Genomic DNA, 21,956 nt, shown 5'->3' with positions numbered 1-21,956 from the left:
GCCTCGCCCGGGCTTCGCCTCACGCAGCCCCAGGCGGGGCGCGCCCCGGCCGCCCGCACGTGCCGCGAGTTGCGCTTACCCTGCGGGCGGCGCGGCGGCCGCTGCCGGCGCCGCTCGGCTCTCCATGCCCGCCGCGGAGGGGCGGCCGCTCGGCTCCCGGGGCTGGGCTCGGCCGCCTCACCTGCGCGGCGCGGGCTGAGGCCGCCGCTCTGCCGCCCCCGCGCCCCGGAGCAGGGACATCCCCGACCGCGGGCGCCCTCCCCTTCCCTCGCGGGTGGCGGCGGCCACGCACACGGCTCCGCTGGGCGCGGGGCGGCCGCTCGGCGAACCACACCTCGGGGGCGGGAAAAATACACCCAAACACGGGGAAAAAAAAAAAAGAAAAAGAAAAAAGAAGAAACTTCGCCGAGAGAAACTTGAAACGCGGAACCTGCCCAGGGCCGGCGGCCGCGCAGAACAGAGGCGCCCTGTTCCCTCCCGGCTCCTCCCACCCGCCCGGCCGCGATCCCGGCCCCCGCTCCGGCCCCGGCCGGTGCGGGGATCCGCGCGGCCCCGGCCGCCCGCGGGGCAGCGCCGCCCTTCCCGGCTGGAATTTTCCTCTCCGCCAGCGACGCCTCCCGGCGGCCGCCCCGGCGCGGCCCTTCCCCATTCCAGCCACCAGGGCGCAGGTGGCGGAGCGCGGCCGCTGCGGGGTTTGTCCTCCCGAAGGCTTCTTCGGGAAGGATTTACCTGCTTTCAGTTAATGTTTCTAAGGAAAATATTAAACGGGCCTGAAGCTTCCTGTTTTTTCACACCTGGCTTTACCACATGCCATCATTGGGCACACCCTGCTAATCTGCTCAAGTTTCTTAAACCCGAAGCAAAAATACAAAAAATAAAAACCCCGTTGATGCGTCAGATAGGCCTTCTGTGGTCCAGTTTTCAAAGAAAGTGTTCAAGTGTTCAGTGAATTGATAAATGAGAAAACTCTCAAAAGTGATCCCTATGAAGGGTTTTGCACATCTTGGGCCCTTCTCGTCTCTGACAACCCGCTGTTTATTTCCTCATGCTCCTCAGACTGCTTGGCCACTTTCTGGGCCACAGCTTCTCAGGCCCTTTTCACTGTCAAATAATTTCCTTCTACATTGCCTGTCCCCGCAGCATAACTTGGAGCATGGTCACAGTTCAGGTACGAGTGCCTGGTGCTTCTAACCAGCTACTTCATGGGCAAAAAGAAAACAGTGACCCTGTCTCTTGACTCCCATCTGGCCAAGGTGTGAGAAGATTCAGCACAACAGCTTTGTTTCAAGTGAAGTGAAAATGAGGAACACGGGAGCAGGTTCCGCTGCAGCAAACACTGCTTAGTAGAGCAGCTGCAGAAGCTCGAGCGCTGTGTCGTCCTCCCATCCTACTAAAATTCTCTAGACCACCAAGTTATATAAAACTGATGTATCTTTCTCTTTAAAATGTCCTTTGAAAACCATAGTATGTTGTAGCTGAATACTTTGTGTAAATACACTAAATCAGACTGTAGCCTATCAACTAGCTCACACGGGCTAACAATAGAAACTCACCAACAGCAGGGAGCAAAGGGACCATCATCATATGGCTTCAAACAACAACTAAGCCTGAAGAAGATTGTCCGTGATGGCAATCTCCAACACAGATGGGGGGAAATGGTGAAAAAAAAAAGTTTGCTGAATGATGCCAGCCTCACGTAAGAGGATAGAGGTTGGGCCTGTCTCCCTGCACTACGACTTCCCTACCTAATTTTCAGTTGTCAGTTAAACACTTCTGAAATGTTTATCAGTACAAAAACTGCTGGCTCTAAACTTGAGTGCCTGCAGGCCGTGCTCTGCAGTGACAGTTTTATGATGACTACACTTAACATAGTTGGCTTTCCAAAATATCTGAGATAACATTTTACTTAGGGATCTGTTTTTGCAAGAACAAGCTGGATGCTTATGACACTTTGTTTTTTAACAATAGAAAATTAGTTCTGTGTTCATGTTTTAAAAATGCTGACAGAGACAATTCCTCTTTTTTGTTTTTCTTAGTTTTGCAAAGCTCACAGCCTTCTCTTGAACTCAAAATGTTGCTCATCTAAAGCAAATGTAACTTTCATACACAATAAACAGAAGGCTGCAACAGGGAATATCAAATAAGAGGCTATCAATACACTATTCATGTCTCCCAAAATGAATGCTGTAAAGGAAACCATTTGAAGAATAGTTCTCTTGCTATTTCAAGCTGATCTCCGAAGATATCATTGTACTAATCAACAGAGGCAGGTTATTAACTGCACAGTTGCAATAATGTCATCCTTTCCATATGGTCTGAGGTAAAACAATCATTTAGTGGAAAGCATTAACGCATGTGACAAGTCTCCACCTCCTGTACTCAGTGACTGTGCTAGGTACCTTTGAATACTTCAGCATAAATGTTTGCAGATTAATGCCTAGGTCTGATTATTGTTAGCATAACCTTCAAGTAGCAAGAACGGTTATTTCCAGTTGCTATTTGAAAGAGCACCTCTAAGGTAGAGGAAAAAGAAAAAAAAAAAAAAAGGGTGTTCCGGACAGCTTCCTAAGTATAAGTCTTTCACACAAGTTAAATTACCAAAAACAAAGTCCTGTCTGTTCTCAAAAGGCAGTAATATCCCATGGCATTTTTTAACAACAGTCAGTAGTTGTCCTGGAGGTTTGGGGAAAATCTCTATGATCCAACCCACCCAGAAGCCTGGTGCCGGTGGTTGCTGTCTCCTGTTCAAGAGGTTGCTGGATTCCAGAAATGCAAGATATAAATATGTTGGGTTGAAGGATGCTGTAAAAGCTAACAGACTGTATAATTTCAAACAGGTATGACCATCACTGCCTCTGGTGAAAGTTATTAAAAGCAGGAAGAAGAACACAGGAGTCTCTTCAAAGTTTTTCACCACTTTAAAAGTCTGTTTACAAGGTTCTGCCATTTGAATTTATTCATATATATATATATATATCATCCTATTCGCATGATTTCCTGATGCTGAGATGTGACTTGAATGCACTCACAATGTAGCTTTAGATGTATAAAATCATACAATATGATGCAGTGCTTATATTGCATAATATTGTGCAATAAAGGTGTGGAGTAGAATATGGAATTGAAGAATGTTTACCTTGTTAAATCAATTTTATGATGCACCACTAGATCAGTTAGAAAGTTGAGCTGTTTCAATCTGTTTGTGCAGCAGATGTGCATGGAAATCAAGTATTTTCCAGTATTTTGAACTGTTGTATTTTGATAATAGAAGGAATTATTATACAACTCTTGCTTTAGTTTGAATGGAACTAAACCAGTATTTTCCTTTTAGTGTAGAGCAGGTAATCGGCTTCCATCGCATCCCGTTGAACAGCTGCCTTTTCTGTGTTTGCATTCCAGCATGGGGGTGAGGTTTTGGGACGCATGCACATGCATGCAGGCTGAACACATTGCTGTAGGCACAGGGATCGGTTACTGTGCGTGCATCTGAACTGTGTGCACTCAACTAAGGGAAGTTCACTCACGCTCTCCTCTAGGAACATACAAGAGGAACAGCAAGCATTTTGGAAATAACTATTCTAAGGAGCACTGAAAACATTTCAAAATAGTAAAACGCCACCGCTATACAGTAGTTAAAATGATTGTTTCTATTTCTCATATTAAGTAACTTAGGTGCCTGGAGATTAAGGAATTGGCTAAAATCAAGGCTAGTTAACAGCAAAGCTGGGAGTAGCACAGTTTTATTGCACAACTAATTGTACTCTCTGCCAGGTCTCCTGCAAATGATGCTTCAGGAAATAGGACAGTAACAAAAGGCATCTGTCTGAGTGGATGCTGCATTTTTAAGTAAATGAAAAATCATAAAATTGGTAACTTACTTCTTTGAAGTGAGTATGCTAAAAATTTGACATAGCTTTGTACAGTACCACTGATTTATCCATTAGGGCACTGATACATATATTTGATTAACATCTGAGTATAAAGACAACCTGTGCACTATGTTGATGGCTTTAGATTCAGTTTATGGTAGGACTGCTGATTTAAGTGCAAAGGAATATAAAAAAGAATGATTTATCTTCCCCCCTACACAAGAAAAAATGTAAAAAATAGTTCAAGCTAGGACTGTCATGTCTCTGGGAGCAAAGGTGATGTTAAAATCGTCCTGCAGGTGGATTTGTCCGGTGTCTGGTGGAATTCAGACAAAGCAACGGAAGCGTAATGGACTCTGTGAACACAGGAGTACCACTTAGTCTTGGCGTTCAATACGATATTTTAGTAATTTATATTTAAGTCATGTCTGTGCTGGTCTTCCACACAAGAACAATTTCACCTCGACACGGAGAGGGATCACTTTATTCCAAAGTGAAAGCAAGCCAGCTGTCCATTTAGCACTTGGGCCCTGGTACATGAACACTAGAGATCTGAACACAGAACAAAAAGGTACCTTATACTAATACTGTCAGTAGTATCACTGCTACATATATTAGTAAAAGTTTGCAGGATCCAATGGAAAAAAATATTTTCTTTCACTGATGTCATCTGAAATATATTTTGTTCTTTAAGTGTACATTGCAGGCATTGACTTAGAGATATACAGTGGTGCTGGGACTCATGAAAGATTAGCATGATGCATTTTATGATGTATTTGTATTGCTACCCTATGAGAATGCTATTTTTTCTGGTTGGATTATCTGGTTGGATTTTTTCTGGTTGGATAAAGTGAATACTTTATCACATTTCATGATTTGCAAGCGATTTTGATTGCTAAACAGCATTTCTGTGTATGCATCAAGTAACAATTAGTGGAGTATTAGTGTGCAATAACTGTGCTTGAGTAATATTCGAAAGTTTCAGATGATGCAGAGTTCAGAGTGACTAAAAGATACAGAATCACACATGCCCTCAAGTATCCCATTGCAAAGTTAATTATTTTTAGAGCATCTTTGTCTAGTGCTTTCAAGTCATGTTAACCGCAACAGTTGCAACAAAGGATAGATAAAATGTGAATTTAAATGTTAAAACTCATTTAGAGTTTATAATAAATAACAAGTTCTCTATATTGCTTTCATGCAAAGTTCATCTATAACTACGAAAGCACACCGTGCAAAAATCCTCAACACTAACAACTGCAGTTTTAAACATTAAAATATATTTATGAATATTAGATTACTTCTTTTGGAAAAATAAACACTGCATTCATAATAATTGTCAAATGATTAATAATGCATTAACTTCTGTCATACTGTATCTCATAAAATAACACTGTAAGAAACATCTTTTCTGTCTTCTATTAGAAAAACATGCTTAGATCCAAAAGAAATTTGGGAATTTCTTCAAAGGAGATGCAGAAAAAAGTATGTAGCAATAACTAAACTTTCAGTAAATGTGCTCTATTTGTATTGTATCAAGGCATAGGATATATTTGCCCATAAGAATTTTTATTTGTCTCATTTTTCTCATTTGAATAAAAATCATATAAAGACTTTAGCTAGATTAACTAGCAGAGTTTAACAACTGTGATAATTTTCATAACCTTTTCAGAAACAAATATATCACTTATCAGGATAATTATAGAAAGCAAGAATGAACATGGATAGGAGCTCAGGGCTGTCTGCACATTACAGCTGAGTTTGGCTTACGGCTGAAGTTTGTCTCATAAGGGTGAGACAAAGCACTGCTTGCAAAAACTCCTCAAGCTCTTTGGTCAAAAAGTTCTACAGATCTGAGTTTGAGGGTTTGCATAAATAACATTAAATCATTTAATCTTCTTAGCTTTGATTTTGCTTCTCTGGTGCAGTTTGTCAGTATCTTACAGTATTACCTTGTTGGTGAGCATTTACATTTAGTCAGCGGCGCCTGTGCAGACATGTCCAAGACAGTTTGAATCCAGCAGCTGCAGAAACCGCAGCACAGGCTAACGCCACATTTTCCAAATGACTTCTTGGACAGTGTTGAAGTTAAATTCTCTCTCTCTCTGGCTGTATTTGGCAGTAGCAGCACGCTGGACTGGGTAGCTCAATGGCAGTTCAAACATGTTTTGTGGTGTGTACTCAGCAGGATGTTTACTCCACCCCAGCCCTGTAAACAACAAATGATAATTAAGCAGCAGCCTTACACGTAACAAGAAACCTAGGGCAACACAGACTGTTGAGTGAGAGCAGTCTAACGTTTGGGTATATTGTATAAAAATAGAGCTCAAGTGCATACCTTTGTTGTTGATTTATCACACTGTAGTGCATGTATTCAACATCTTCAATCATTTCTAGTTTAATACCATTTAAGAAATATGTGGGACATTTCATAGTTTTCCCGTTTTTTTAATTTCAGAGACTGTGTCCATGCACCATGGCAGGCACTCTATCTGACGTCAAAGCTGTGACTTTATTCTTTCTTCCCTGCAAACTGCCATGCCAAAGTCATACTTACTCTCCACTGAGTATGGCATGGCTTGGAAAGTTTCATTCATATTTTGACATGGTCAAGTGGAAGCAAAAGGCCAAATGAATCTGTTTTTATTCTGTTTAGTGTAACATAAAAACAAATTTAATGATGCATAAAATTCTCACATGCTAATTACTACGCTTTCTTCAACACGAGCAGTTTACATTGTTTTTTACTCTTTATTAACATCTATTACGTTACATTGTATTTAAACAGTGAGTACTAATCACATAGAAAAGCTTCATGAAATTGTCTAGATATTTTCATTAAAAATAAAGTAAAATGTAAAAAATGAAGCAAGTTGGCTGGAACTGTAAATGCTCCATATCGAACTATGAAACAGGAATGTCTTTAGCTCAACCAATTTTAGTTTGGTGTTAGATCAAATTTATAAGACTGTGCAATGTCTTACATGTAGCAGTACAACTACACAGTAAAAAGATCTCAAGATTCAACTTTTAAAAAGCTCACTAAAATAAGATTTTTTTTTTATCTTTTCATTTGTAAAGAAAACAGTGAAATGCAGCAAAAAGGTGCTAAATGATCAGCCAGGCCTGCTCCATGCCCAATCTACAGCTCTGGTATCACACACAGTTATGTCAGGGGATGTTGAAATTGCCACTGTCACTGGATATGGGACCTGTAGGCCCGTCAGCTGCTCCGCTACCACAACAGCAATCTTTGTGGAGTGGGGCCCGTGCTTTCCCCACAACAAATTAAAAAAAAAAAAAAAAAAAAGTTTAGAAGAAAGAAGACTAACATATTTCTCTCTCTCATAGCTCCTCCTGAAGAAGACTGGATATTAGTGGAAGAAAAATCCTTCAATGGTTATCATACACAAAGCATCACCTCTGGCTCAAAACCTTCCCAAATTCCAAATTCTTGGCTGATGGACATGTTTGTGGTAGTACCATTGTATGTTTCTCCTTAGCATTCCTTCAGCCAGGCTAGGTAAGACCTCTTGGCTGACACAGAATGGCCGCTCTTACAGCCGAGGTCCTTCAGATATATGCGGAGGTCTGACTTTAAAAGAGAAAGGCTTTTTTAATAAAAGTAAAGGCATAGTAGAGATGTCTGTGGTTTTTTTGAACCTCCTGTAGTTATTATTTCAAGATTTTGCCTTCAGTCTTTTTTTTTCCATTGTAATGCACCGCACCTTTTTTTGGCACCAAGCACTGGATGAGCTGGCCAAGGCAGCACGGCGGCGTCAGAGGGCAAATTAGAGCTCTGCTACTTGCTGCCTACTGACTTGTGAAGCCCCGTGTGAAACGGCCCCAACGAATGGCCTTATTCACCACTTGCAGTCAACGTACAGGAAAGCAACAGTGCTGGGAAAAGGCTTTATCCCTCCTTAGCAGAGTACGAGATGCTTAGTGACCTGGTTGCACTTTAAAAAGTCAGCACATTATAGTCAGATACAAATTTTTGGCCTCATTTCCAGATTAAGATTCACAGAGATAAACATCTATGTGCTAATTAAATGTACCAGAGTCTATTTAGGCCAAACAGTTAAAGAAAAAAAAGATGGAGAGATAAAAGTTAAAGAAAAAAAGACAGAAACAGGGTTGAGCTGCCCAGAGGCAGGGAACTGCGGAAATAAGGAGTCACCTTATATGGTTTATACTTTTCTTTTTGATTTTACAACTGAAACTGCATTTTAGAAATACATGGTGTCCTTTTGGTTTAAGCTACACATGTATTTCACAAGTGAGCTAACTCTTCTCTCTTGACTTTTCAGACAAGCACTTAGAACATAACCTGATTTAAATAATTCAAAATGCACCTTAGGAACAACTTGGCCCAAGGGCATCAAATTTTGGGAACATTTAAGGTAAGTGAAAAAGGAGAGGGAGTTAAAGCTGCACTGTGGCTCAGGAGATTCCTGGGAGGGCAGAAAGAAATAATTTTAACACACGTACTGTGGTTATCACAGCATTAAAAAGAAAGATTATATTTTTTCAGTATAAATTATGAAGACTTAGATGAGAGGAAGAGAATCAGGAGGTAAAATGCCCAGCAAAGGCAAAGAACACAGTTAATGGTTTCTGCAATGTACAGATACAGTTCTACGATGCAGGTACCAATAACACTTGGGGGCTGGACAGATGGCCACTTTGCATCCTGAGGCTTCAGCTCCAGAGTAACACTGTTCTCTCTAAATCAGAATGATTAAACTAGACTGTGCAGCTATTTGCTGTCTTTCTATCACAAAAGGTATCGGTTTTTGTTTATTTTTTCATACCAGCTTTTCATGCTGCTGATGAAAATAAAGGGAGGAAAAGACAAGTGCAGATTTCACAACATTTTTTCCTTTAGTCGAGAGTTCTAATGTAGATGCTTAGAGATCTTAACGTAAGTGCTGATATTCTTCAGGGCACACACTGTCATGACAAATCAAATGTCTAAGCGAGAACTAGGAGATCAGATTTGTTACTGGCTTTTTGTATAAGAAGAACAGAAGCAAAATGATGCAACTTCATCAAGGAGCTGTCTAGCTGTCTTTCATGTGTAAACTTGAAAAGTAGTGAACGTCAATCTGAATTTGAGTCTTTTGAACTTAAATGACAATGCCCACTAAATTTCTTCTTTCTACGTTACTGCAACTCTTGGTCAGAATGACAGAATAGAAAATGAAATTATTTTTGACTTTCTTGATAAAATTACTACTTTTTAGGTTTTTTTTTTAATGATGAAAATATATCTGTTTAGAATAAATGCATAGCTAAATAAGAGCAGCCTGAAGTCTAGTTAACCTGAATTTATTTAAGATGCTGCTGATGAATTTGCAAATCAGACTAAACAAAATCTTCTGTTGTAAACAAAGCAAAAGAATAACTCTGAATCTGGTGTATTCTGGTGACTCTTGTCAAGGAGCCACATAAATATGTATATTTTCTCCAGTAAAATATGTTCTACAAAGAAGTTATCTCAATATAGAACAGTTGGACATGATGGGATGAAATCCAACCTGCTGTCTTCAAAAGCAAGATCCTTTGTAACCCTCAGGGGTACTATTTACCTCATGTTTTCAGAATGCATGCATAGGTATTTTAAGGTTTTCCTTCCTCCTCCCAGTAAAGTCTATTTTCTAGAGGTCACAGACATTTAAATTAGTTTGTGCATTAGTTAGTCACTAATCTTTAAATTATTTTACAAAGGCAAGTAATACACATGATAAAAGCATCCCCATTATGGGGAATAATAGGAAAAGGGAATTATCTTAAACTATTATAAATAAATGTAGAGGGTGTTTGAAATTTTTCATTGTCCTAATAAATGTTATTACTGTGCACAACAAGGGCCTCATTTTATAACATAATACTATCTTTTTTAGCCTTATTTTATAACATAATACTATCTTTTTTTTTAACTTTTTCTTTAAAGAAGACATTTAGTCCCCATTGCTACTTACAGCAGTTTTTCATGCATATTTTATGACGAAGACTTTAATTAGAAGCCTGCTCATCTGTACAAGGCTGCCAGCTGGAAGCTCCTATGCTATCTTTGAGTGAATTTCTAGCAGCATTTCCATCTGCGCTCAGTATGTGCCTGGGAGGGTACCAGCAGCAATTGCTGCTCCTTGCAAAGATCATTCCCAGCTAATGGATCTTTCAGTCTCATTTTTTGAGACTGCTCAAAAAAACAATAAACAGGCAGTAGATAGATTTCAGGACAGTACTTGCACAATTTTTCAAAGTTTTATCCTTACAGAACCATTTTTTCTAGTTTCCACAGTCTGTGCCTGAACTGACATGGTTTACATCTGAAAACTACTTCGGTGAAAGAATCTTAGCTATTTGGGGCTTATTACAAGAAAGGGAGGACTTTGCAAACCTCAGCAAAACAGAAAATGGAGGACTGCGTGGGGCCACTTTCAGAATTCAGCATCTCAGCCAGGATGAAAAGAACTGTAGCAATTTTTTGTTGCTAACTGTTGCAAATACACATCTAAGTAGTATGCCGTTAAAAAAAAAAAAAAAGAAAAAAAGAAAAAAAAGAAAAAAGAAAAAAGCCTGCAAAGCCATCTCTGATACACTGTACAAGTTGAGTATCATCCAGATAAAGATTAGGAGGAGAGCACAGGAAAAATATCCATGTTTAGTACGAGTTAACAGGAAACAGCAAGAATCTCTAATGCACAGAAGCCATTACCACTTTAGCATGATGCTGGCAAGAAGAGAGTGAAATGAGTTATTTCTTAAATCCTTCTGTGCAGCACACCTTACTCCTTGTGTTTATACAGCAAGCCTTTCCAGAGATCTCTCCTTATTGTACCAGATATCTGAATATCACATATTACAAAATGCCACGGCAATCTGATTAGAATTGCAACATTTCATTTGCAAACAGCCAACTTCAGTTACAGATTAACAGCAAGGATATCATTTATTAAAGGAGGAAATTAGGGGCTGGTAAAAGCAAGGTATGAAAAAAGCATGCTGAAAGCGACAGGAAAACTTAAAGGCCTGATTGTAGTGTATGTTCTAGTTCTTGCAAGCACTGTATCATTTTTATGTAAATTGTTTGATCAAGACCAAATATACTTCCCAGAGATTATTAACAGCTCCAGCTTGTCTGATGAAAAAGACCCAGTAATGGCAAGGATACAATTTGAGAAATCAGCTCAATCTCTATTTAAGGCCCCAAAAGTGGGTAGTTGGCAGGACAAAAGGTTGGACCTAATGGAACAGTGAAATTACAATCTAAGGAGACAATATGTTTATGTTTGTCACCATGAGGATAAAGGAAGGAGGCGGCAACAGCCTTTCCCTCTCCTGCTAGAAATCTTGTTCCTTAGATCCTTCAATATCTAACTCAGCAGCAGATCCTGTCTGAGTGATACTGGTAGATACTCTGTGTTACATCAAACAAAAAAGAGGAATAATATGGGTAGAATTCCTTGTCAAACCTAAAGTGAACTCTAAGTTCCAAAAAATTCTTCCTGTCCTTCCTTTCACTACATGCAAAAGTCTACAAAAAGGCCCATCTAAACAAACCAAACCAAAACAAAAAAACTCCACCTACCAAAGACATCTAACTAGTGCAATCTAGTCTGTGTGGCAGTATCTTACCTGGCAGACATAAAACTCTGTGTTCCTAGGAACACACACTAGGCATCATGAGCCTGACTTACTGGTGTATTACTGAGCACACTGTAAGGAAGTGCAGATCTACAAGATACCTGTGTGTGCCAAAATGAAAAACTTTCCTGAAGGCTCTTGCACCTAGCAATCAGTGTAACTGTAGTCACTTTTCAAACTGCTACAGCTCATAACCCGTTTTACTGGAAGTGTGAACAAGCAAGAAGGCCTCTGGATGTAATATATGATTGAAAGCAGCAAGTCTTAGCATACCATCTGCAGCGATTGCACTCAAATATTTATTATGTAAGTTCCGCTAAGGAACAATCAATAAGCTTTGTCAGAAAGCTCATGGGAGTTCAGAGGAGAAAGCTGTGTGTCAAGCAGCTTGTGACAGTATAAAGAGACTACAGAAATATATGCATCCGAGGGGAGAGCTGTCAGACACTTGGAAGCTGGAATTTAGCATTAAGTCACTCTCTGTTTCATGAATATATTCTGGATTATTACATGAAGGAATTGTCTTCAAACTGAACTGGAACAGAATTATTCCTAGAGATGATATAACCTCACCTGCTGCTCCAGTGATCTGTGCAGCAGAATGCAGGTATGTCTGTGGCCACGGATGGCCTTCCTGCTGAGCACATTCTCCTCACGTCAGGGCCTGGGGTTCTCAGTGCTTCATTTTGCAGTCACTTGGATACACGGAATAGAGATTTCCCCAGAGTATCAGTTCATGATAAGGCAGAAAAACAGGTAGGAACTCCTCCTTTCTCTGATCTTTCTGCTTCCCAAAGCTCTACTCTCAAACATCTGGGCCTGCTTACTTCATAACAGTAATCTCTTCTGGAGGCATTTCAGGAACAGCAGGAATGGGCTCTCAAGGGTTCCCTGTTTCAGCTTGTCTCTTACGCAGGCGAACAGGGCAGTGCCAGTATTTGTTCAGCAGTCGCCATTGTCTGATACCATGGGCCGGGGTTACCATTTATCAGACCTGTTCTTCCAGCTAGTCTACATTCCTTGCCCTCTTCCTTTCCAGGATGGGGAGATACTTCATGAAGATAGTTCCTCAGCCTGCCAAAGGGTGCATGCTTCCTCTACAAGAAAACAAACAAACAAAAAATTAATAACTTAAAACTGAAAAAAATCTTGAAAAACATTTTGATGAATCACCCTGATACTACAATCTCTTTCCTCTTCTGCTTCTCTGTTCCAAGAAAATGAAACACCACCTGTATCTGCAGCCTAATTTAATGGTGTATTTTCCAAAGGCTTCCTGTTAGCAACCGCTGCTGCCCTCCGCAAGTTCAAGTGCAAGCTCCCTGGAACAGCTTTAGTAAAAAAGATTTTAAAAGTTTATTAGTACTATGCAAATTAAGTTATTGCAAAAATGTATTAGAATTAAAAGGTGTTAGAAATTAATAATAATACTATTTTCCTAAAACTTTTTTTACTAAAACTAATTCAATAAGTAAAATGATATTTTTGTCTGAGAAATTTTTTGACCCTCTTTAGAAATTTTTCTCTCAACATTTTGTCAGCTGTTTCATAAATACCTAGTTACAGGTTTTCAGACTCTTCACAGAAAGCAGATTTTAGCAAACCAAAAAAAAAAAAAAAATCATTGACCCTAGCTGAAGTGTCAATCTGAGTGGTAGGAGTGCCCTCTTGAGGCAGAACAAAACAAGTCTCTCATTCTGATCGCAGTTTGGCAGTTAGGCACCAAGTAGGCACTGAAAAAGCAAGGGTGAACTGGTCTGTATCAGCCATTATGGACATTGAGAAACCGGGAAGGGTGCAGCTTGAACTGCTGACACTTGCTAAGGTTGATGATCTGTCACAGACTTTTCACCAGGAATAAAGGCATCACCATCTGAAAACGACCGCCTGCCAAAGCAGCATCCCAGGAAATCGGATGCGGAAGCTTTGAGGCTCCTCAGGCCTGACACGAACCTAGTGCTGTGGCCACCCGTGGGCTCCGTGGTTTCCGAGTCTCTCACAGGGGTCTCTCACTCTCCCCGCAAGAGTAGCAGTGAGCGGCTACTGCCCGCCTGAACTCTGCAGCCCTCAGCCCCACGGGCTCCACCTCAGCACGAGTGCTGGCTTCCCAGATGGCCAAGATTGCTCTGCATGAGGTCACCAAAAATATAAATACATGCACTCAATTTGAGAGAGGAATGATCTCATCCCCTAGGCAAAAAAAAAAAAAAAAAAAAAAAAAAAAAAAAAAAAGCTGATTGAAACTACAATGTATTCAGAACAGGAAAAAAGGGGTCTTTGAACATATTAAGAGGACTGACAGATACCATGCAGAAAGCAATAAATGTCATATGTAATAAGACTAACAGAGTAACAACTGTACTAAAAATCAGTAACAAGCAAGCGTGGTGATACAGCAGAGACCTCTGCAGCCCTGCTCAATTTTCATAGCCACCTTCAGTCTTCTTTTGACAAAGGAACTCCTGAACATTCCTATGCTACTGTTCAAATTACAATATGCTTCGACATACCCAGAACATGTTGCATGGATGTAGCTTCACTCTAACAAATGGCCTTGAGTTTGAGTAGCACATAAGCTGAAGCTGCAGTCCTAACTGCACAGTACAGAGTAATAGTTGTATTCAAAGATGCTAGCCCAGACAGATGACTTGCTTGTATTTTCTTCTAACTCTAGCACTGAACTTCAGGTAATGCACAGAATCCATAAAATAAACATACATTATTACAATAATTGCCTATTCTCTATAAACACGAACAAAAAACTTCGTTCTTATAGTGACAAAGCAAAGACAGCAGCTCTACATACAGGAGCCTACCTGTCAGCAGAGCAGAACTGAGGAGTAGAAAACTGTTTGATCAACTTTTCAAAGCGCTGCCACAGCATACCTATGATTCCCCAACTGGGTTACTGTGAAAATAGCGGTTTCAAAAATACCTTTCATTTTCCACTCATGCATATAGCATAACTGAAAGACTGATAGGTAGTCTCCACATATACATCTTTGCATTTACAGGCCAGACTGATTCTCAGCCTAACACAGATCTTAATTCATATCCAAAGTCCCTTGAAATCAGATCATATGTATATTTATGCAGTTGTGAATAGAAAAGTAACATATATTTCAGTAACTGAGACAGACTTCCTCTTCTAGAAATAAAAAAAAAACTCAGTAGTTTACAGCAGAACAACTAAGTTGGAGAGTCCTTTTCCACAGATGCTGCACATGTGCCAATCACTGCAGATTACAGAGCAATTAAATGCATTGCAGCAGCCTAGAAATTTTTTTCAAAGGTCCTATGTTAATATCTCTCCTTTTATATGAAGCCTAGCAGATGGCAGACAGTTCTCTATCTAGACAGTTCTCTATCTATTCCTCTTCATATGTCTAGGGAAACACTAATAGAAAGTTTATCCTTTACAGTAAGTCTCTGACAGTTGTCCTTAGCAGCAGGAAAGAAAGATGGGTACTTGTTTTATTTACACGCTATGCAAATGACCTATTTTGCAAGTTTTTCTTGCTTGCAAATTGTGTTTTTGCTTAAACTCCACTGCAGTAAGTGTACATACAGTGCAGTAAGTGTACATTTTCCTGTAATTCATATAACCCAGAATTTGTTACCTGTCGTATATTTATGTTAACTGAGAGTTCCTTCGTTGTCTCTGTTGATATGCAAGCTTGCACTGTCTACATCCCCTGTTCTACCAAGGACCAGTCCAATTAATTCCTCCTTCACTAAATGCTAGTATCAGTATACTGTTTATTACACTGTTTATTACACTTCTGACTCCTTTTCAAATCTCTCTCTCTCTCTCTCCTCTGCAGTTAGCTCCAGGCAGACACTGCAGCACTTAAGGTTTTGCTATTCAAGCCAAACAGCTTCACTGCCTTGCAACTACACACAATTAAAATAGACTATACAGCTTGGGGAGGGGGGCATTAATCAAAGCTCCTGAGCTGGGCTTCTTTTCACACTTTGCTGCATGAAATAAAGAGGACATTTACCAAGGTGTCTGTGAGTGAAATACCAAAGCAAGCAGGGACTGCAAAGCTTTTCTAGACTCAGACTAAACAGGATGGCAGGGAACATTAAGTTCACAGTAACTCTGTATTCCAACACTAGCTAATGTTTTGTGATTTTGCAATTAATACTGAATTCCATGATTTGTAGAGGGGTTCTCGTTTAGTATACTGCATATAAAATAAACAATAAAAAAACCCACAAAACCTGAACTGAAAATGAAGCGCTACAACTCAGGATGTTGCAATTAATTTTTGAGCACCATCTGCTGGTCTTTTTCTACAATCACCAAATTTCCAAAAAGGAAAACCTAAACACATATATGGTCTGCATCCATCTATCACATATTTTGTCACATATTTATTAAAGCATCCTGTGAGTCATGCAGCATTGTCATAATAGACAGAAAAATAGAATTCACATAATAATGGAAGCTTATAGAAGAGATGTGTTGGAAAGGTTAAATGCCCTCTCTGTGATAAACAGGTTATGAAAAGAACTGCTGTAGCGGACTGTTTAAGCTGGAAAACTTTCTAAAGTATATTGAAATAGGAAGCAAATTGTCACTATTTTTTTTTTCATTTAATACATGTCATCCCTACCACAATTCTTGTGAGCAAGGAGATAAAAGATACCACTGACATCTTTTATTTCTCATGGTTTCTCAGACACTTAGAAAGATACTGCTCAAATAAGTCACTTCTCGGTCTCTCCTTGCTCCTGCAAATGAAAGTATGTAACATCGTACACCCTTCTTTCGTTTTACTTCATTACAGAAAGGAAAAGATTTCAATTCAAGACTTTACATTTCCTTTAGGAAAACAGGATCCAGAATTAACTCTGCCAGAATCCAGGGTCCTAAGTACTAACAAATCTGTGGCCCGATTCTCTTCCCCTTCTTCCTAGGACACTAAATAAATACATGCATTTATTTTCCAATTACCAAGATACTCTACCAAATAAAATAAAATCTGTTCTGACTTTTTGATAAAGCTACTAAATCTCTACTAAATCCAGTCTGAATTACCTTGTAATGACTCTAGAACAGAGCAACTGGAATTTCCTACTTTCTTCATATCCTTTTGACATATATACTTAAATACCACACACACACAATCATCTAAATTATTATTTAAAGAAAGTTGTTCAATATGAAGCTGAAGAAACAACCTTCAAGGTCTAGTTATAAATGATGGTCTGTTAATATGCTAAACAGCTATTCCATTAACTTAAATACTAAATTTTTGAATATTCATTTGTTACCAATTATCAACGGAATTATTAATATTCCCAAGTTTCTTTGTCTACTGCTCAGAACATTTTAGTCAATTTGATTTTATTCTGTGTGTATATATATATATTTCACAATAGCCTGTTGTCACAGGAAAATCTTGATTTCTATATTTTTCCCAACAAAAACAAAGCACGTGCTTATTTTGTTTGTTTGCATTGAATAAAGTGCTTCTGCATTTTAAGTTAAGCATATAAACACTAAATTGAGACTTTGTGGAAGCTGGCAAAAAATTACATCCCAGGAAAAGAGCATGCCGAGCACTGCTGTCAATGTAATAAACTTTTTCAGAATTGAAGTATGCTTGAAGAAGTATTAAGGAACACTGGCATGTTATGAAAATATGGGCAAAATAAATCCAACTTCTCTTAATCTGGGTGACTGATTCCTAGGTTAGGCTGGTCCTAAAAAGAGAAAGTGCAATAAATCTCATACTGATCAGGAATTGGTGGAAACCCCAAAGGCATTGATACTAAGTTTTAATTAATGATAGTAGAATTGATCACAAATTGAATGATTTGAAGTAACATAAATAGGACTCTTTCTGCAATTTAATATTCCAACCAATGTTTTTTTCCTCTCCCATTTACAAAACAGCAGGCTAAAGGCTTCTTTTGTGCTCTCCTCTTAAAATGGGTATGTAAGCACAGTAGAATACAAGGAAAATGTGTAAATAAACTTTTATGTATAGGTGTTCTGTAAACAAGTTGTTTAACTTCCCAACATTGTAACATGACACTTTATCTAGCTGTCTTACTGTAACCAGTTGTCTACCTTTTTCATACTAAAGACTTCTTTCTCTCCATGCTGGGATTATTCATGGGTGTGAACCAGGACCATGATACTGTGTCTACCAACGTCCTGATGCACAAGATCTATCATCTTAGAATTCTACATCGGCACTACCACGAAAAGCCCACTTATTGTAGGAAATGGCCAGCAGCTATTACACGAGTTACTAAATCTAGTCATGAGTAATTGGTAAAACATTCTCATCTCAGCAGTTAAAAATACAGCCCAATGCAATGCAGTTTACATTGCTAAGACAGTGGTGTTATGAGGAAGAGCTCCAAGTGGGTTCCCAGCATATGTCTAACTATAGCACAGCGAGCACAATGCTGGCCTTTTCAGCTCTGGTTTTGGAGACATAAACCATCAGCTGGGAGTCTTTGTAGATATTTAACAAAGTGCCTTCCTAAATTCCAGGGGGCTCCTCTTTACATATCCTACCAGAGTTTACAGTTTCAGGATGTTTTTCTGGTAGCATCCTGCATTAGTTCCAGGGTGAAAGTCCTCCTGGAAGCCCCCTACAAGTTTCAGCACAAGGGGGTGGGAAGGAGCCAAGAAAATGTCCCTACAAGAAAGGGCTGCATCCGCACAGAAGAGGCTGGGGGCAGAGCACTAGCATTTCACAATACCACAGTATGCAACAACTCTTTTTTGTTTAAAAAAAAAAAAAAAAAAAAGCTAATTCTGCTTTATATAGTCCCTAATTCTTCACTGTTGCAATCTATCTGTATTAGAGGAAAGAGTATGCATATTTATTAAAGAAGACCTGCATTTTAAATGGTTGTATCATATTGATTTCATGATTCTACTGAGGGTTAATAATTTAGGAGATGCTGAAAAATCAATAAATAGTTTGAAGTTTCCTTGTATCTTTCTGCATTTCCACAGCTTTTTAGTCAATAGTTGCAGTGCACTTTGGAGTAAACAGAGGTGAAATCAATTCTAGAACTTGAATTTCTGCATATCAAGCAGAAATGTTAGTATCTTTAATGTTGACATTCTTAGGTATCAAAAGACTGAATGTTTGCAGAAAGAAGATAATGTAACCATTTTTAATTTAAAATAACATGCTCCTGTACCACACGTCACATGCAAGCACTGCTCTAGCATGTTCAGCATAGGCCTGAGTGCAAGAAAATACAGTGCTATCTGGTCCAGGTCCATCAGCAAGAGCTCTGCTGCCCACCTTGTGAAGCCTCAAGGGAGGGGCATTCAGTGCAGCTGCACAACCCGCGAAGAGCCCACGGCTGCTGGGCTGCCCCACTGTCAGCAGCGTCACACACTCTCTGCTTTAGAGCAAGATTTTCCTCACTCCATATCCCTTTCGTATTACAGTGCCTTGTAAACCACTTAATGCAACTGGCTGGGAACAGAGAGCCAAGGGGAAGAAAATGGGAGAAGACAAGTGGATTATACCACTGATCCCCACTGCTTCTGTAGCTGAACCTTCACTAAGCACATGGCCCGTCTTCCACACCTCTCGGGATCCAGCTCCCCCACCTCTCCCCAAGAGGCTGCTTGGGTTTTTACCATATATATATTTTTACCCTATATTCTCCTATAGCTGCTTACTCCCTCTATCTTTTAAAGCAAAAGTATTTGTTTATTCTTTGTTCCTACCTGATCCAGAGCAATTATTAGTAAAATTAACAACATTTTGATCCTCTGCATGTCATGCGTGAGAGTTTTGATATGCCAAACAATTAACCAATGCCAACATTACCCAGAAGATGAAACAACTTCCCAGCAACAGGAAGAAAGGGGAAAAAGAAAATACTCCTCAAGTTTAGCTTTGCAAAAAGAAGATGTGGAGACTTTTCCCCAGGGTTGACTATCAGGATAAACATATTCTCAGGAATCTGGGATTGAATTTTGCTACATTTTACATTCTCCGCCAATGTAAACTGCAGTAAATTGCAGTAGAATTTGACTTATGGTGAGATCCTGAAAAACTTGCATTGTAAATATCATACAGGAATTAGTTACATGTATATGCATCTATTTATATAGTTAAGTTTCATAAATGTACACACACACACACACACAGAAGACACTATAGTGCCTTCCTCCATAAAGGAGGAAATAGAAATGCTATGAGCTTCTTCAGCCTGACCAATTGGTATCTCTCCCATTCTAAAGGCCATTTCACAGTCTAAGGTCATTAGCTGGGCACTGATTGTAATTACAATGAAGCACTGAATGACACAAACTGGCAATGAAGGTACTTACATTCTTCACCATCCCAAATTCAGACACTTTACTTTGTAGAATTTAGGCCCACCAAAACAAACCAAAACAAACCACACACAACCCACCCACCACCACAAAACAAATCTTGCGACATTTACTAGGCAGGAACTCAGAAATTGCTTTCCAAGTAGATTAATTATGAGTGACCATAAAAATATAAATCTTCTGTGCGCTATGCCTGTTTTCCTCCACCAGAGGAATTTCTCTGTCATTCCTGCTGTTGCAATGTGCTCAGTCTTGTATGTCACACAACACTCTTGTGCAGGCTACCACTTTGGTCACCTGCTTCCTAACTTCTATTCAGTATTCACAGAGAAAATTTCAAACAAATCCACTTACTACTATTTTATTAGTTTTTTTCAAGCTCTTTTTTTTTGCTCTTAAATCACAAATACTCAACAGTTAAGTCTTTCTAATATCAGCTCCAGGCAACATGTGCATGATTTAGGAGAAAAACTGGGTGTATGGAAAAAAAATGTATAGGACAGCACCCATTTAGCAAACTTGATCCATTTTGCTCCCTCCATAGAAAAACTTGAACAAGTAAGAAGATTTTTTATCTCAATAGAGTCCCTGCTAGCACAAGAGATTTGTGCATCTGCCAAGCTATCAAGAAAAAAGGCTCTGCAAACATGCAGCAGTTGGCAATCTGCAAGCTCTGGTGATCCCTCTACAAAGTCAGAAACGGTCTGCTTAGCTCCTAGTGAGTGTGTGTCTGGTGTCCTGAAATGCCTTCTCAGCTGGAGGAAAGGAATTTGGAGGAGAAAGTGATCTGCACTACCAGTTTTTGATGTGAAAACCCTGCCAGCAGGTGCCTCTGGCTCCTGCTCACAGCTCCTCCCTCTGCCAGAACTGCAGTCCCATCACCGCAGTCCGGACTTGGCTGCTTCCAGCACTCCTTGCAGTTTGGGCACAGCAAGTCTCTGGATGCTTTAAGTGTTACAGCAGAGGTGAAATCCTGCCCGTGCTGCAGCTAGGGAGCATCCCACTGCATCTGACAAAACTAGGACAGACCCCAGCATGCACTGCTAACAAGCCAAGGAAAAGCTGAAGAGACACTGGGAGGAGAAAGTAAGCTCTCCCCACTGACACTGCTTGTGATCTATTCAGTAGATAAGCAACGCAAAAACCCTTCAGTTTACAAACCATGCTGTGCTCTAAAACCACAAAGCATCCTCTTCAGGGCGATTCTGTACACATGCCTAACAGCATGGGCCTTAGCTTCAAGGCTACCATCTTTCATTCATTTTCCAAATTTCCCTTAGAACTACTAACTTCTACATAACTGCTTTTGCCTTATTTATTTTGTCACAGAAAGGCTCTTGTTGAAGCTTGAATTAGGTATATTTGCTAGTAATTCTTTCTGTTGATGTGCTCTTCCCCTTTCAAGTTATCCACCTTTTCTGTTGCATCAACACTTAGTTACAGTCATATTTATACGAGCTTTGTTTTCATATCCCAAAATGCTTTCTCTTTGCTTTGGATCAAAGCAACACCACTAACTTCTGGGAAGTCTTTTTTTTTTTTTTTTTTTTTTTTTCCTTCTCTCAAAATCCACTACAGCAATGACAATTTCACGATGACAAGAAGAAAGTGTTTGTTTCTGTATTCAGGCCTCCTGTGTCATATGAAAGGGTACAGCAGGCCATTATTTGCAGTTTCTATACAGTAATGTTTATTAATATGTAATATTGGAAAGAACTGACTTGTCATAAGACAAACAGCAATTAAATTACGGCATCCATGACATCTGACTTGGCTTTTCAGTATACTTCTCCTTGAGAGAGCCCCATTTTCACTCAGCAAGTTTGTAAAATAAAACCTGTGAGCCATCCATGATTATATGTTAAAATTAATGGAATTAGTTTCGGCAAAAGAAACTGTTTTAGCTTCAACACCACCACAAACATTTAATGAACCATTACTACCTAAGACTCTACACAATTAAAAAGCATCATGAAATAATTTTTTTTCAATTTGCATTTATAATATGAACAGCAAGGCACAGAAAAACATGTCTTTCATAAAACAAGTATATTTGATTTAATATTAGCATAATCTCAAAATAACACCTAAGCAGAAAA

Source organism: Nothoprocta perdicaria, unplaced genomic scaffold, assembly GCF_003342845.1.
Source record: "Nothoprocta perdicaria isolate Ctin4 unplaced genomic scaffold, notPer1 scaffold_0, whole genome shotgun sequence".
Classification (NCBI taxonomy): domain Eukaryota; kingdom Metazoa; phylum Chordata; class Aves; order Tinamiformes; family Tinamidae; genus Nothoprocta; species Nothoprocta perdicaria.
The sequence above is the reverse complement of the archived record's forward strand: the minus strand, read 5'-3'. Positions refer to the sequence as shown.